The sequence below is a fragment of the Anas platyrhynchos genome, chromosome 6 (genome assembly GCF_047663525.1).
Source record: "Anas platyrhynchos isolate ZD024472 breed Pekin duck chromosome 6, IASCAAS_PekinDuck_T2T, whole genome shotgun sequence".
Lineage (NCBI taxonomy): Eukaryota > Metazoa > Chordata > Aves > Anseriformes > Anatidae > Anas > Anas platyrhynchos.
Genome location: NC_092592.1, coordinates 31885001 through 31898196, shown reverse-complemented (window position 1 = coordinate 31898196; position 13196 = coordinate 31885001). Strand labels below are relative to the sequence as shown.

The 13196-nt window shown below is 34.9% G+C and overlaps 1 protein-coding gene across 6 annotated transcripts in view; it reads right to left on the bottom strand.

The window, feature by feature from the left end:
* The window catches only part of VTI1A (vesicle transport through interaction with t-SNAREs 1A), a 280750-nt gene that overhangs the window by 201553 nt on the left and 66001 nt on the right, over positions 1–13196 (bottom strand). The gene's annotated exons all lie outside the window — the stretch shown is intronic.

The window sequence follows — 13196 nt, the reverse complement described above, 5'->3', positions numbered from 1 at the left end:
GAATATAATACCATTGACCCCGTCTCTCAGGAGGATAACATGGATGCACAAACAAAGTTCTAGGAGCTCATGGTATTAAAGGGCAAAACTGTAGTGCCATCAAACTAGCAAAAAACTGCAGCCACTTCAGTTTGAAAAAATTAAACTATTGCCTTATTTTTGCGTTTGAATACCTCTCATGCTGTCATTTAATGAAGGGAAAGTTTTTTAAACATAGCAATCAGTTTGCCAAGATCACTGCAGATGTATCAGACAGAATTAATGACTGTAAAAAGCTGACAGACTCATGCTTTGTCTTCTGTGAATGAAAACACTACTCTCCAGACCACATAAAAATCAGCCTCTGCCTTTTTTGGCAGTCAGATCATAACAAGGCCAAAGTAATATTAAATCATTTATGAGGTTTTTAAGTTTAAATATCAAAGTGATATATATGCAGAAGAACTGTTATGACATTTGAATTTCTGCAATAGGCATTTTTTAGACATTTCAAACTATGTAAAACCTGACATTTCAGTGTTTATATACAAGACCCGCTATGATACAAAATAACACCTCTCCGCCTATACTTTGTCATTTAAAACTTTTTTCTTTTTTATATAGTCAGATAGCTATACTTCAACTTGCTCCAGAGTAGGTTCTTGCCTAGAAACCTGTCATCCTTATGCAAATAGGAAAAATCTACTGTATATTAATTATGATTTTTACAGTGATCACTTTCAGTTTCCTCGTTTCCAGTAGTCAGTCTTTCATCCCCCTTATTATTCATGTAGAAATGTTCTTTTGGCAGCTAAAATATAGTACTTTTATGCAATGTTTTGATGAGGCGCACCAGAGAAAATGAAATGAAATGAACCGGACTACCCCAAAAATGAAAACAACGAAGGTGATAACAAAACTGTTCAGGGTATTATTTTCATGAGATATGGGAAATAACATGTACTGCTCATCAATTATTCCATAATGTACAACGTTTGTCTCCCCTACCTTCTAACAGCTGGGATTGAAATGTTTTGACACGCTGATCTCTAGGTGGAAATACTGAAGGCGTTAAAATATAGATATAAATACGTGATAATGAAGAACAAAATGTGTACCATTTTCTTGCAGTCATAGTTTGCAAATTAACAAGCTGCTATTGATTTTTCTTTGAGGTCAATAACAGCATTTATTGATCTGAGAAGTTAATACTCACTGAGGTCAATATTATATCTCAGGGGTCAACAAATCTGGATACTGACTTCTATTTCCTGTCCATACATAAATATTACATAGGCAAAATGGGCACATTTAATCTTTGGAGATATGAAAGCACTGTATTTGACATGATACAAAAATCCAAAAACATAAAGTTATAGATAGAGCCATTTTCTTATAGTTTTCAACACTCTACACCATATAATAGTCTATAAGTACTGGCTTCATGAAATTTCTCAGTTCTGAATTTAATGCCTCCGAAGTTTGCAATGGACATTGCTGGATTTGTGGTGTTATTTCTCAACACCAAAAATAAGTCTCATTTATAGGCTGCCTCATATCAACTGGAGATTAACATGGTTTACCAAATTAACATAAAGTTCACTATAAAAGTACCACATATATACAGTTCTGGACTTTCTGATTCTTCTTCTGTCCCATTTTTTTACTACATGATTTCCAGCAAAAACAGGAGAAATACTTCTACTGCCTTTAATGGATCAGGCCCTTGTCATTTTTCTTCTGATTTGTACTCTAACTGAAGCCTTCACAAGTCTAAAGGAAAACCAGAAGCAAGCCATTTGTCTCCTGTAATTTACAAATTCATTACAATTCAATGAAATGAACACTCATCAGCTACCAAAACATGTCTAAGGTCCCCTACAAAATGGTGCAAGTGTATTATGCAAAGCACTGCAGAAGAATTAAAGGGCTTGTTTGTTACGAAGGGTCCAAGTTTTTAAAAATATTTTAAGAAACGTGTGATTATGCACTTGACTACGTATCTATGAGGAAAATGAAGTAAAATAGTAAGAACTGCTATTTACAAACATATCGAAATGTGTTCAATTTAACTTAGAAGTGGAAATATGTATTTAAATAACTGCACCTAATCTTATTTTGAAACAGTGATAAAGTTATTTTTGTAACGAAACACTTCCTTGGTTTGCACAGCGATTAAAGTATTCCATTTCCACCAAAGAAAAACCTTTCAAACTATTTATTTATTTATTTTTTTAATTTTATAGGTAGTTAGGAGGATATGCCATACCTGCATACGCGTCTTTGGATCCTGAAGGGATTTATATTTTTATTGAATTAAGTTTCAGCCTGTCCCATTTTTTATGAACATAAAACAGTATTCTTGTTTTATAACTATTAATCTGTTTCTTCAGTCTAATCTACAGTCTAAGAAAGTAACGTTTTCTCTGCATCAGCTGGGTAAATTAAAATGTAAAATAATTAAGACAATGACTTCCCTGAAGAATAAACTGGAATGACAAAATTAGGTAAAGTGTTAAAATTAACATTATTGTAAATAATAATGGTAAATACTTAATGTATGTACATGATATTGTGACGCATCATACAGATTATGTTGATGCTAGAATTTTTATTGCAGAGAATATTTTAGTATGTATGCAATAAAACCTTTTCACTTAACTCACTGATTCACCATTTTAAATTCATTTAAGAAAATATCATAGATTCTGGATAGGGTATAAATTAGATCCTTACTGTAAAATTAAAAGCAGTTCACTTTTTAAAAGAAAAATAATTAATACCTATTTAATGTGGTATCTACATTTCTTACTTAATACTTCTCCACTTAATGTTATTTTTACTACTGAAAAATACAGCAGTCCCCATTACAAAAATGACAAAAGTAATTGTATACAGAGTAAAGCAAATATAATCTGTTATTTGGATGAAATTTCTCAAGACGGCATTCCAGCCAATTATTGTAGCACTAAGTGCCTAAGACATTCAACACATGGAAATCTTACAAAACTTTTGAAGAATTATAAGAATCAGATTAATATTTTCAAGACTCATAATCAAAAATTATTGCATCGATATAGATAATGAATACAGTAAAGACTAAAACATCCCCTTCATCTAACCATTTTGCATATTTGAAGTACACTAAACACTTGTCTGTCTAGATCATACAAGAGAGCTAAACAGGAACTAAACCTCCAAATACATGAACACTCTCCAAAATCTTCACATTCATAGTCACAGAGGCCATGAAATATGGAAAATCTCATCACAGAAGAGACCAGCCAAGCAGATGTAAGAGATTACCTTTGCACCAAAGTTTATCTTTGCAAAATACACAATGTAAACTGTGTGATTTATTTCACAAAAATGCAAACCATAACATTTAGCTACTCATGATACCTGTATTCAGACATCATTGCACTGAGCTTGACCCCAGTACAAGCTCATGGAAACATATTTTTGCAAACCTTTTTGCTAACATACTAACGAAATGGACAACCACTCTTCCCCAGTATGCACATCAATGCATGCATGCACACATATCTGGAATTCAATACAGAAATATTTATGCTCTGCCAATAACTGCCACTGGGCATGTTTACAATCATGAGTGTTTATTAGAAGTGTGGTGACTAGGTCAAGAGCATAAAACTTCATATAAAATTTAACGTTTACATTTTTGAGCTAGTGAAATAATATGAGTTAAATATTAACAAATTGCTCAAAAACAACAATAAAGTGATAAACAACTGATGCTGGAAATTATCAGCAATGGAAGAGTTGGCAAAATATGGAACACAAACACCACAGAACCAGTAGACGGAGCCCCACTAATTTAAATGAGTTACTATGAAGAAGGCAAGGCGGCACTGCTGTGCCAAGAGAAGATGCAAAGAAGAGGAGAGATGCATGTAAGTGACCTAGGACAGACTGAAATAAAATTATTTGCAAAATTGTAGTTTTCAAAGATGTGGAAAATGGTTTTGTGGTTCTGGTTCCTTAGAATGCTTGGTAGCAAATAACTAGCACTAGCATCTCAAAACAAGGCTATAACAACTCAAAATTGTGTTAGTCCAGAAAAAAGACTGCAGATCAGCAGTTGAATTCACTTTAATGTGAAGTGAAGAAGGACGGGAAAGCATCTCCTACACTGAACTTGAGTCCTTCTACAAGAAATGCAGAAATTTCAATTTTACAGTATACATAATTTACTTACATAGTAGTCAAGGAAATTTCACATTAAAGGCTACTAGGCTTAAATAAGTCTCACTGTTTAAAAGTGAGATAGTACTAACAAGATCCAGCTGAAGAGATCCAAACAGAGACTTAGATGGCATTATACTTGTACAAATCAGAGGTCATTTCCTCAGCTGTAACATAATACACTAGCAAAAATCTCCAGTACTTCACCAAACTTGCATGTTTGCACATGCAACATTTTGATAATAGATAACTCTATAAATGCCACTAATTATAGCAAAAAATATATATTTTAAAAGCATGGTAGTAAAATCATTAGAATAAAATACTATATAATATGATTTAAACTAGATGAAGAAAGAGTCACTCTTCCATCTTTCTTACTTGGGTGAGAATGATGTTTTTCAACCATCTGTTTCTATGTCTTGCTTCAGGACAGAGTTTGGGGCTTTTCTCCCCCCTTACCAAAAGAGAAAAGGTTTTTTGTGTAACAATAATTCTTCAGTCCTAAGTTGTAAAAGGGCAAAATGCTGCACTTGAAAGATGATCTACCATGAGAACCCTTTGATATTGACTTTACCTAGAAAAGCATGTTCAATACAAATAATTTTTTAATGTTAAACTTTGTTCTCTAGTGCAATTGGAGGAAAACACTGTTATCCTGACAGGAAGTAGAGGTAGAAGGCTTCAAACAAGAAATATATAAGAAACAAAAACAACTAAGGTGTATTTTATTTTTTTCAAGCCTAAGCTCATCAACTTTTCTTCTTGATGTAAGTTGTATATAAAGAGTCTTTGCCCAACAAGACCTCATGCTGTGCAAAATCATCGGTGCCCATGTAGTGAAAAATCTATTAAAAACTACTGAAAGTCAGGTTGTTTACTTAGGCATCCAAAATGATAACTCAAAGTCTACTTTTTTATGAAATATGCAGCTTATGTTCTATGGAGAATTAAATCACCAAATTCATTTGGTGATTTAATTACAATCTGGTTGTAATTCTGTTCACTCGTGCTCTTTAAAAGGTTATGACAGACAGACTGCCATTGCCAAGCCAGCATCACTTGGAATCAATTAATTTCGTTGGGTAAAATTTCTAAAGAAACTTGCATTGTATAGAATGGAAGAAGAGAAGAAATCAGGTAAAAGCATAAAGTATCTAGGGACAATATATCAGGATTTTAATTCTATCCATTAAAAGCTAACTATCCTAACTATTGCCAGCTAACAATTTGTAACTATCTAAAACTTTTTGTTCAGCTTCTCTACAATTTATTTTTCTCAGGGAATATGAAACCTGACCAATAATGCTTCTCAGGCCAACACAAGCTGAATATCTCCTTGCTATAGGCAAAATTAATTTTTTTTGTCCACCTATCAAACAGATTGTCTGGAATTATAAAGACAGAGTATGTTAGAAACAATCCTGACATCTCTCAGTGACACCTAAGAACTGTGCCTGAGAAGGTTGTACAAATGAGGAAGGAGATTATATATTTGGAAGAAAGACAAACTTCAGACCTTTTTCATCATCTCTTTGCCACACCAAGGTAGAGGGAAAGCTTACTCAGACAATTAGAAACAACAGCTACTGTTCATTCATCTTTATATCATTCACCTTCTCTTCTTGCTTTGCCTTACCTGATGATGAACTAAGGCAAAAATATATACTTCCTGTGACAAGTGACATTCATCTTAACAGGTCCCTATTCCAAACTAAGATGTTTGCAAACTATAAAATAAATCCAGGGAAGGCTAAAGGTGAAAATTAAATGAACATTTGAAAACCTGAAGCTTGAGCATCATTTACACTACTCAACATTTTAAGTAAGTACTAGCATTTTAAAACTGGACAAGAAATTATAAATTGTGACCAGAAGGGGAAACCTCCCTGTAGCTAAATTATTTCAAGAGTGTAAGGTGCAGGTAGTATAACTTTAGACCACTTGAAACCTTCAAGTTTTTATTAGGACACAAGTCTACAGGTGTTATGCAAGCACAAGGTATTTGTAAAAATATATACATATTTCAATATATTAGACTATTTGTCTGGAATGCATATGGGAAGTACTTAAGCACAAAATCCCTAGTTTCTAAAACAGTGTTTCCATCATGATGTCATTGAATAAAATTCACAATCTGAAAATTATGTGTCCATTATATATAATGAAGTCTCTTTAAGAAAATATCATAATGTTTTGCTCATCCAAATATCAGTCTTGAGCAACCTTATTTCCACCGAATTCCTGCTCCTAATAAGACTGAAGTTGAGCTTTCCTGTGATATGAAGCACAATAATGAATTACTGAGCATTAACTAACATTAAAGGGTGACTTCTCCAAGGACAGCAGACAAAATGGCCAAATTCGGATCATTCTTACCTATTATACCTTAGCAAATCTGAACTACTGAACAGATATGACATTCCTTATTTGCTGTATTAATGGTATAATCCCAAACCTATGGAAGTGAACAGATAAGCATCCATTTTCTTGGAATTCAAGTCAAAAGGTGCTGAGTACCCAAAAGATAAGCTTTTAACAGAAGTGATCTTACAATACTGCATAGAATTTGAGAAACTCTACAAAATAAGTTATCTTTTTCTCCTGAAAGAAGGATTTGGAAAAGTCTTTTCCCCCCAAGGTTTTAAAGTATATTTGGTACCCTGAAGCGGTTAGCAGATGATACTTCACTAGTGAAAAGTCACTGTTTCCTTACTTTGTGGTACCACTGTTCTGACCTGCACCATTTTTACATGACTAAGAAAACAAAGCATACAATCTGAGCAATACCAATGAACTCCTACTACAGGCTTTATCATGAGTCCCATTAGGAGATCCTGTGCAAAGAAAGTGGAATTGAAAGGTTGGCCCATGGGCATATTCCAAACAAATCCAGTGTTTTATCTGTCATTTATTTCTGCCTTAAAACGCTTGATAACAGAACAGGGTAACAGTAAGCATTTTACATATGTACAAATATATGAATATACTCAAACAACCTATCTATACCCATATCTCAAACAAACAGATTGTTGATACTTCAGAACGCATTTTCAGATATCCTGCATTTGAAACAACGTACACAAATACAGAGAGAACAGTCTTTGAAAACCTCTAGACAAGGTAGGAGTTTTTTACTGGGTGAACTTTTCCTGACCACAAACACCCAATACCCATAACTGCTGCTGAATTAAATCTTCAACACGAAACACAAAGCTAAGGAAAATGGGGATTGTGCCAGAATTTGCATAAACATGCAGGAGTATCTGGAAAAGGCAAAGTATTAAAGATGAAATTGGAGACAGAGCTAGGAAGGTCAGAGCTGGGAATGCTGAAGGGAAGGAGGATGAGAGTGCCAGGAGAGAGGAGGTGGCAGCATTTGATGGCAGCTTGGTGATTAGACAAGCAACAAACCAGCAAGCAAGCAATATTCAAACTGAACTTGTAAAAAACACTTCACTAGTGTAACAACCACTAAGGAATTGGAACAGTATTTTGGTGTCTCCATAACCTCCTGATGCTGCTTCTGCTCATTACAAGGCAGTACCTCTCTACCCTAACACGTTTCCCTCCACAACCAGGCATCCGGGATACTCCTGAGGCCTGACATCCTCAGAAACAAAAATCTGTCTGCATATTTCTTCCTCCTCCTCACTTTAAAGCTTGGACTTCGAAGAAGGGCAGAGGGCTTAGGGATGTAGGAATGCAATATGCCACTTCAAAATGAATTTCTGAAACAATAAACAGATTTTAATAGAAATCAGCCAGCAAAGAAAAAAAATTATATATGAAACATGAAATACCATTGCTAGCAGAAGAAACAGGGATCATGAAACAGATCTCTCTGATGGTGACTGGAAACTGCATAAAAACTCATTTCACTGCAGAAACTTTGGATTAAGATTTCAGTAGAAAGATGTTCTGGCATATCAAAGAAACACCTGAGAAGGAGATATTGGTATATGCTCCAGAACTCAGAAGCCCTCTTTCTCTAATGAAAGGTTTTACATACAGTATTCACATATACATGTATGAATAATTCATTAGAGATGAAATAGGTAGATATTAAGTGTAAATATCTGGGACAGGAATAGACTTTTTATTTAAAGCAAGGGGCACTAGAAGCAAGGTCCTGATTTTCAAAACTTGGTTTCCATTTCCATACTCTTAGTTATTTGCAGCTCAAATGTAATTGGAATATGCATGCACCTGAAGACAGAACATGGATATGAAGGTCTAGTGATGTTAAGCTAACACAAACAAATTACTAAGTATACAATATTACAACACAAATGAAGCGGTACCCTTGACACTAGTCTAATATAGCCTTACTTGTATAAATATTAGGGTTTGTTTGTTAAATTAACACTGGATGCTAGAGCCATTTATTTTTATTTTTATCTAAGCTAAGCACTTTTTAGTTTGGATCATGGCAACACTTACTCTATTGTCTGCCTGTAAATCAAGCCCCTAGCTTTGCAGCTGTAATGGAATGGAATCAGGTTAGTGGATTATTTCAATTTTTAAGGTTTCACATATCTTATGTCAGCTCTGGTGTACATCTCATTTGTGACCCCCTGAACAGCACCCCATGACATATGGGGGAAGAATGTCCTTCATGGCAGGAACTTCAGGTTTGGGTTGTACTATCAGTAAAACAAGTCAGGAATCCCAACCTGTTAGGTGCTGCTGAGGACAATGTGCTAGTACATTAAGTTCTGCTAGTCACATCTGGCAAGAGACTTACTAAAGTGGTATTAAAATAGTTCCTTATTCCTGCTAATGTCTTTGAACCTTTTCACTGATCCCTTAACTGTACTTTCACTCAGTTCTGCATCCAGATAAGACAATAATTACTATTTCACTACAAACTAAACACACTCCCTTGTCTCATGAAACTCTCATTTGCTTTCCACACCCAGAAGGGTGCTCATACTTTGGGGGAAGGTCTGACCATCTGCCTGTCAGCTAGGCTACCACTACATTACATTATATATTTATGGTTCCCTTCACAAAGGGAGGTTCATTACAACAGGTGAAAGCCACTGAAATTTGCTTGGATCTCGTAGCACTGAGAATTATTCATGTCATATATGGGTGGTTCTGTCAATTGCTCAGATATATTTTTCCTTTAACTGCTCCAGAATTGCATATTTCTCAGATTTCCAAATAGTAAGAAGGATTGGAAAAATATTTTAACCAACCTCTAGTCAAGACTCTATAATTAGAAGAATAGAGTCTTTCTCTTCTAATTTCTTTGCTTTAAAAAGCACTACGTTTACGCATTAGGAAAGGGAAGAAAAACAGAAGCCAAGACTAAGTTTTAAGATTCAGTGAAAAGAATAAATATATTATGCACAAACTAAAAACTCTTCTAGTAACTCAGATATCAAAAAGATACTTAGAGATGCACCATAAAATCCAGTAGCCATAAGCAATAAATGCAAGTTCAACACTTGTTCTTAGATTACATATACTGAAGGCTGCAGAAATATCTAAGGTTCATGAAGAAAAAAAAAAAAAGTACCTCAAACACCTGTTGTAATGTGGTTTTGCCACAAAACCCTGCACAGTATTCAATGGTTGCATCTCTTTCATTGTCATGAAATGAGTTGAAGTCTCTATATAAACAACAACTTTTTTTCCCCCTAGAAAGTATCTGGTTGTTGAGAAGAATTTACAGAAAACAATTCAAATGCAGATTACCATGGACCCCCACAACAAGGTTTCTTCTTTTTCTTGATCTAGTGGTTTACAATTGCACACTAATTTTTATCTCTGCAGATTAATTAAATGGAGAATTTTAAACTATTTCTCATCTAAAATAGTTCTGTCTGTAACAAAAAATATAAGACTTGACAGAGAAAGGGATACCTTACTATGTTACACTCTGCAGGGAAAATAAGGAAGCTCTAGAATTCATTTTGATGTGAAAATCTGTGCACGGGGAAACAAATTAAAATATCCCCCCCCTCTAAACCAAGAAGAATTTTGTGATGAATTAGGAATAATTAAAAGGACTCTCCATTAGACTGAAACCAGCAAACTTCATGCATTTTGAAAATGTTCTCATACATGGAGGCTGTATGGTCAGACTAAATGATCTGAAATTAACTACATAGGGCTCTAGCTCAAGCCGAACAGACACAGAGGATGAGCTCGGGAAGTCTGTTAACACATTGCATTTAATCACCTATAAACTAAACAATGCTGTACATTTGAGTCAGATGTGAAGTTTATGGAACACAGAGATATGGAGAGAAGGGATCACTCAGAAATCACAGTTAAATTAAAACACGATACACACAGCCATAGGGTGATAATTCAAGTACTACATCACGGTGAATACTGCAAAATGATGATTAGCCATTCTAGATTTAAATACCATAAGTAAACGAGTGGTGTTGGAAAAAGCTGTAAACTTGTTTGTTTACGTCATCAAAGCTGATAAGAATAGAAAAATAATGGTGAATAATATTTTTAATATTTGGATAAAAGCAATAATATTTGGATTAAAAGCAAGCAGATGAGCACACTCCACATTGTTACAAGCCTTTATTAGTACTTGTCCCACATGGTAGAAACAACAGGAACCTTCAAGATTCAAGCAGCCAGTGGTTTTCCTCATACGTCCTGAGAGCTGTCCCTCATGTGTGTTTGTGTGGTACAACTCAATCATTTAAAATCCAAATGCTCTTCTGAACTTGCCTACTCATCAGCTACTCAAATGCCTGTTACATTTTCAGCATACCCCTGAGAGCATTTAGGATAACATTCTGTTTAGGACAAGGCCTTGAGTACTATGGAACTGGTTAACATATACTAAAATTCACTTAGTCATTCAGAAGATTTAGGCATAGATTTAAGCATCCTTGGTAAAAACAAGTGATAGCCAACAGCCTCTGAAAACCTGACAGCCAGTGTCAATTGTGTCTTAGAGATGGTGACACAAGTGGCATCCAATTCAGACTCCTCTGAAGCCTATGCAACAATGGCACTGCTTAAAGAAGGAATTCAGACCTTCCAATAGATCTCAGCTTGTATGAACAACTGCATGTAAGATGAAAGGGCTTATCAATTTAGAGATGCAAAAAGCAAAAAAGCTTCCAATTTCTCATGGTAAGTTTCAGGAATGGTAATGCAAAATTGCATTAAATTAGTTACGTGATGTCAGATTAATCTTTAGATGATCACAGGGGCAGGTTAAAATAGTATATGAATTTTTGCTGATGAAGGTAATAAGAAAGTCCCAAATTTGATTCATTTCAGAGGTGAAAATGATCCAGCTTCATTACAATAAGGAGCATACACATCCATAATTATGAAAAGACATCACATAAAGAAAGTGGAATAGATATTTAAGGGTTGTCACCTTTGCATCTTCATCTTCAAAGAATCACAGAGTGGCTGAGGTGGGAAGAGACCTCTTGAGATCATCTAGTCCAACCCCCTGCTCAAGCAGGGCTGCCTAGAACCAGGGACTGCGTCCAGTTGTATTTTTATTATCTTCAGAAATAGATAAACCATACCTGGATAGGTTACCTATTTCAGTGTTTGAACACACCCACTATACAAAAAAAGTGTTTTCTTGTGTTTGGATAGCATTTCACAGGTTTTAATTGTTCCCCTTGCCTCTTGTCCTGCCACTTGCCATTGGTGAGAAGAGTGGCTTTCCCTTCTTCATTCCCTCCCATCAGCTATTTCTACACATTGTTAAGATCTCCCTGAGCCTTCTCTTCTCCAGACTGAACAATCCCAGCTTTCTCAACCTTTCCTCACATGGAAGATGCTCCAGTCCTTTAATTCTATTTTGCTGGACTCAGCAAAGTAGAGAAGATTTTTAATGCAACAACAGTAAATATCAGGGCAAGACATGCTCTAAGAAGTCAACTGAATGATGAATTGAAACCGCAGAATGTTTTATTTTAACAAGACATCTCAACACAGAGTGATCATACAGTAACTCCAAAAGTAAATTCTCTCATTGCACTAATCTATACTCACTCATACCTAGAATCATCTTGATCCATGGCAGAAACTAAATATAATTAATTTGTTCCCATAAAAAGTCTTCTGCAAAAATCTACGTTAAAGTGATACTAATATGTTTTCAAAGCCATCATGCCCAAATTATTTAATACTAATATCCCATATATAGCTACGCTACTAGTCTTCACAGAGCTTAGGCAACAAGAACTATATATACACGCATAGCTTATTATGAAAACTGAAGACCAACACAAATATAGGACTGAGTGTAATTCAGTAATTGTACCTGCTTTTGATACCAAAAAACACCTTTGCCATGAAAATATACATTTGCCCTCCAATCATATTTCTCAGAAATCACCATGGAGATGAGCAATGGAAGTTAACGTGATCGCCATCCCTACAAATCATATTCCAAATGGAGTGAAAAAGGATATTAGATATCCCTTCCCCTAAAAGATCAGGCTGAATTTTTGTGTACAGTTTCCTTGTGAAAGATCCAGACTCAACTACAGCACATCAGGAGTCATTTTGGATCAATTTAAAATAGTGGTTCTAAAAAAAACACCACCACGTGCTATGATCATTGATGGAACTGAATTGAAAATCTGCAGCAAAGCAAATTTAATTGTTATCACATGTCCATCTCTAAATCTTATTTCAGCAGATGATGCATTAGTAAATTTTCCCTGTCCCCTCCAAAATCTACACTGTCTGTTCCATACTCAGATTTCATTGTTGTTCAGAGCAGGAAGTCCAGAAAAATTAAAATGCAGGCACTTTAGTAATACTGCTCATTTAGCACAGCCATACACTCTACAAGGGCTCAACTTAATTTACCTCTTAAATAAAGCTTTGATTCTAAAAGGATATTGGAATATATCAATTAATTGGAACTTGCTGCCAGAAAATCACTTCACTGTTAAAACAGACATTTTCTGCAACTTTCTGTAACTTCACATAAGCTTTATTTAAAGGGATTAGACTTTGAAAGCTTAACTATTGCCAGTTTAAATAACAAA